This window comes from Ictidomys tridecemlineatus, unplaced genomic scaffold (assembly GCF_052094955.1).
Source record: "Ictidomys tridecemlineatus isolate mIctTri1 unplaced genomic scaffold, mIctTri1.hap1 Scaffold_81, whole genome shotgun sequence".
In the NCBI taxonomy this organism is placed as follows: domain Eukaryota; kingdom Metazoa; phylum Chordata; class Mammalia; order Rodentia; family Sciuridae; genus Ictidomys; species Ictidomys tridecemlineatus.
Window position 1 is genome coordinate 382,760 of NW_027526045.1, and position 5,347 is coordinate 388,106.

At 42.2% G+C, this 5,347-nt stretch overlaps 1 pseudogene; it reads right to left on the bottom strand.

Annotated features, from left to right (window-relative positions):
• Nucleotides 1–307: 307 nt before the first annotated feature.
• On the bottom strand, nt 308–3,618 carry LOC144374673 (OTU domain-containing protein 4 pseudogene; annotated as a pseudogene).
• Nucleotides 3,619–5,347: the final 1,729 nt, after the last annotated feature.

Here is a 5,347-nt window from a genome sequence, read left to right on the forward strand (position 1 = left end):
TTTTTTAAATGTTTTATATTAGGCTGTTTATAAAAAATACTTTAACAAACTTATTTTCTAGTTTTTATGGGGGCAGTCACCCGATAAATAAATGAAAACAGATTGTGAATGAAGATAAATGGCAATGCCAAAAATTCACCTGCCCCTGACTCATTTCCAAAATCTCATCCAGAATGGGAATGAGGGTAAAGGGGGAGGGAGGAGATGATTCCAATTTGGGGTTTTATTTTAATGTATTTTTTTAAAGCCTCCAGAAATACTCCACCTAAGAAAGGCCTTCTGTTCTAAAACATCAGAGCAACAACCATCACGTGTGTTGTCCCCTATGGCCATCTCCCATCCCTGATCTCCTCCTATCGCCCCTATATGGACATCCTCTGACATGTCGATGGTACTGATAACCTTCATCCCGGCTTCTGCTCGGCTGCCCTTTCCAGCTCTCCTCACCTCTCACGTGTTGATATCCGCCCCTACCAGAATAGCCCCAATCACATTTGTACTTCCTGCCTCCGTAAGTTTGATTATAGAACTGCTAGGATCTGCCACTTCTGAGAATATTAGACACTTCATTTTCATCTTCTGAACTCTCTTCTTTTGGTCTTTGCACTCTGCTATCCATAGAGTTGGCCCCCAGGACTGACCACATCAGCAGCAGTCTTTGGATCTTTTACTTTCTCTGGTTTTTCTTTCAGACTTTGAATGGTCCTCTTAGGCTCAAGTTTAACAGGCACAGTTTCTCTCTCTCTGTTTAGAATCTGAGAAGGAAGATGAGACTTTCCCTCTGCTCCAGGAAGTGCAGAAGCCAGGGTCAGATCTGCCTTTCGTGTCTGGGATGACTGCTCTGATCGGCCTTCATGTTTGCTGCTCACGCTTGTTTCAGGGAGAGTGTGTACAACTTCACCCCTGGCTTCTGGAAATTCATTTACTGCTAAGACTGAACCACATTCTTTAGAGAGATCCAGGTTTTCCAGAGGGAGATCCAATTCTCCTTTCTCATCAGAAGGCAGGACAATATTCTGCCTCATTACAGGATTTTCTATGAACCCCTGAAAAGGGTATCCATACCAAACATGAGGAAAGAAAGGAGGTGCAATGGGAACTGGGCCTAAGAATGGATTAGGTCCAAAGGACGGTTGTGAATACATGTTCTTGCCACTTAGTGACTCTTCATATTCAGCATGAAGAAGCTGCCCAGTGTTCTCAGATTCAAGATCAGTCTGGTAAGAGAACTGTCCATAACTTTCAGACACCTGAGATGGAGGGATAACCAGAGGTGAAGAAAATGTCAGTGGTCCGATATCTGTCTGAGGCATCTGACCATTAACACTGGCCTCAGTCTGCATAGGAAAGTGTGCATCGGTACAAGTACAATCACTTTCATTCTGAGCAGAAGGAGCTTCTTGGAACCAAGGATTATGAGGATACACAGGTACTGGGACCTTTGTGTACATCCTGCAGGCTGCCAGGTAGGCCTGGTGCAAAGGGTAAAGGTAAGAATGTGGGGCCCACATAGGACAACTATATGCCTTCACTCCAAGATTAAAGAAAAATCTAAGAATGTTCTTATCTTTAGGCAGGTCCTCCCCAGTCTGACACAGTGAATAAGGTGGTGCAATGGCTCGATCTCCCTTTTCATTATAAGGAAACCCAGGATAGAGTGGGTCTTGATAAAGGCTCAGTGTCTGAGGCAAAGGCATCAAGGGCTGGATAACTGCCTGAATTGACACAGGAACTGGAGAGGGTGTTAAATGAGCTTGAGACACAGCAGAATCAGGTCCAGTGGTCAAAGTCTGTGTCACTGATAAAACAGGAATCGGAGCAGGGACACCTGTTGGTCCAAAAGTTGTAGGCTCACTTGTCCAGGCTGGCACAGTGGCTGCTAAAGAAGGCACCGCACGAGTTAGATGTACCTCTGGAGAAACTAAAAGGGGAGCTGGATTCGAAAGAGACACATGTTCTGCTGGCTTTTGTTCTGCAGGAGATGGGCACTCTAATTTCTTTGACTTTGATGGTGATGAAATTCTTGTACATTTTTCATCACTGGTATTCTCCAATGTGCTTGACTCAGGCTTTTTATCCAAGTGAATATGTCCATGGATAGGTTCTTTGTCTTTTCGTTCTTCTATATCCATTCTCCACCTGCTTCCTTTCCTATCACTTACATGCGATGATTTTCTCTGAACACATGGGTTGCTACTCTGAGAAGTGGACTGATTCATTGATGAGCTAGAAAGAGCTGGGAAAGCCTGTTCATCTCTGTTCTGAATCTCATAGAGTAAACGAGACTCCTCTATAGCTTGCTTCTCTCTGCGCTCTTCTTGGGAGAGGCCAAAACAGTGAGATTCTCGACTTGTATGATCAAAATCTTCAACTCTCTCATGATCAGGTTTTCTTATGATCTGTGAGGGTGTCCTGCTAAGACTTTTGTGCTCACTGGAGGATTTCTGAGACTGGGACCCTGAAAAATGACAAGAGAACATAGAAGAATGTTGTCTTACTCCTGAAGGTTGCTGCAGGCGAGGAGGTAGTGCTGATGGGGCTTTTATTGGCTTGCTTGGATTCTTTGGCCCTCTGTAATCCATGTCAGAATGGAAATTTTGTCTGGAAGTGGAAGGTTTTTTCATCTTCTTTCCTGACACTGTGTTCCAGCTTTCTGGGGGAGGTGCTTTGAGGTTCTTCTGTGTAGGTTTTTTTCCCAGTTCTTCAACCAAAACTGATCCATTTTCAGAGTGTATCCCTTGAATGTCTGCATTATAAAACTTTCCATTGTGATCCAACCTAACTTGGCATTTATCTCCAACTTCATATTGTAAACCAGCAGCAATGGAATAATCACGTTTTTGTTGAGCTTGTTTAGACTTTAGCCAAATCTCATACTCGACATTTCTATATACTGCTGGATTAAGTGACTTAAGAACCTTTCTAGATAAAGGCAGGCTAGAAGAGCTCCCATTGTTCTTCAGGTGCTCATCGCCTGACAAAGGTTTAAATCCATGTACATCATTAGCAGTGGTAGTTTTACTCTTGCAACTGTCATCCTCTGAATCGGATATTTCGCTGTTGTTTTCAGTTACTTCAGAGGTACATCAGTCTTAAATACCTTCTCATACAGCAATTCATACAGGAGAGACTGACACATAGCACAACTATCTTTATACTTTATGGGATAGACAATATCATAATGATTTCCATTGAAAAAACATAGTAACACCTTTTCAGGAAAATTATTTTCAGTTATTTGTGAAGGAGAAACATTTGGTTCCCAATAAATTACAAAATCTTTCCTGTACATAAGAGAAAGGGCACTTATTTCCACTTGTCCTACCCATTCCTGTGGATTTTCCAAACGTTTTAAATACTCTCAAATGACCCTTCTATAAACGCTTCAAATTTCTCTCTGTTCTCCCGAAGATAGTGAATACAGGCCATTCTAACTTCAACATGCCGAGACTGAGAGTGCAATACCTGCTCCGCCATGGCCTGGAATAGGCACTACCCGTCCTGGGCTACCAGTTTCCGATACAAGCCCAGTTTTCGCAGATAGACGTCCCTGGGCGTCGCGTGGGGCGCCGCGCCGCCCTGGTCCCCGCCGTCGGGGGCGACGATGGCCGCCTCCATGTTGCTGGTCGCGCTGCAGGCCAGGCGCGCGGGCTAGCCCCACATGGCCGAGCCGCTGGCTGCTCGACACCCCGGCCTGGGGCAGGCGGCGGCTCCGGCTTGGGCTCGGCGAGCTGCGGCAGGCGGCGGCCCGAGGCAGCGGTCCGCGCTCTCCCGGCGCATGGAGGAGCCCTGCCGAGTGCATGGCCGCACGCGGACGCCTCCCCGGAGGGGCCACGCGCCCGGGGCACGGCGGGGGGAATGAAGGGACGCCCCGAGAGGGAGCAGTCACTTCCCGACCGCTCACCGCCCCGCTCCGGCGCTGGGCCGAAGGTCGCCGGCCCCACAAGTTTCCTGGTCCCGACGAGAGTGGGGCTAGGAAAGCCCCAATTACATGTATTTTTAATAAAGAAACATTTAATTTTCTCTGTATTATTTTCTTTTGTATTATTAAGTTCATATTATTTTTTATAATATTCTTGTTGAATTTGCTTATCTTTCCTTGAACATTTTGAAAAAATGTTAATTCAATTTTAGCTTTTTCTATTCTCTGATAATACATGGTTTTAAAGCTTCAGGCTCCCTCTAAAACACTGTTTCCATGCATCTCAACTTTTGATATTATTGTATTCTAATATAGTATATACCTGTTTTTTTTAAGTTCCATTGTGATCTCTGCCTTAAAACATAAAAAGATCTTTTGCTTTTAATGTTTAGCTTAACTTCACTCTGTACTCACAAAATTTTTTAATTTTATTCCTTAGAAATCTGTTAAGATTCCTTTGAAGTGCCAGTCATTCAATTTAAATGTACAGTGTGTGAGTGAAAAGACTAAGTATGTGAGGGAGACCAATAGAGTGAAGAAAGAGCCTCAAGAGCAAGAGTGGAGGGGAGGGCATTGGAAGTCCTGGGGCATAAAATCTACAAGATCATCCTATGTCCATGCATGGGTATACCACAATGGACCTCACTTTTATATATAATATAATGTACTAGTGAAAATAATGAATAACAATATTAATAATTGATCTGTACTGTAGAGCAAGTGTATCATGGGGAGAGAGGAGGAGAGGGAAAGGAAAAGTATTAAAAAATGAGATTGATCAAATTATGTGCATGTTCAAATAAAGCATAATAAATACAAATATTGTGTAAAGCTATAATGAACCTAAAAACGTCATAATGGATTCTAAAAATAGGTATTCTATAGATTTAGAATACAATCATAAACGTTATTAGGTCAAATTTTATGTTCAAGTTGCCTGATTTTGCAATATCTTGATTTTGATACTATTTTGCTACTCATACCTTACTACAAAATATATGCTAGAATCTTCTAATCTGAGAGCAAACTCAATTTTCTCCCTGTAGATAATCAATGTTTTATATGGGTATTTAGGCTAAAATATAGTTGCATAAAATTATGTTTTGTTTTACTTCATCAGTACATCAAGCACCTCATAACATTTTTATCTTTACTAATTATTTTATCTCAAATCTACCTTGTTTGATGTCACTATCTTTACAACCTTCTTTTGATTAGCTTTTATCTGTGTATATCTATTCTTTTGATTAGAATGCCAAAGAGGATACAGCTAGGTTTTTGTTTCTATCTTGTTAGATTATTTGTGTCTTTTAACTGAAAAGATTACTGCCTTTATGTTTACAATAATCACAACTATTTGGAATGTTTAATTGATGATATTTCTACTCCATTCATACTCCTTTTGTCATATGTGGCTTACACTTT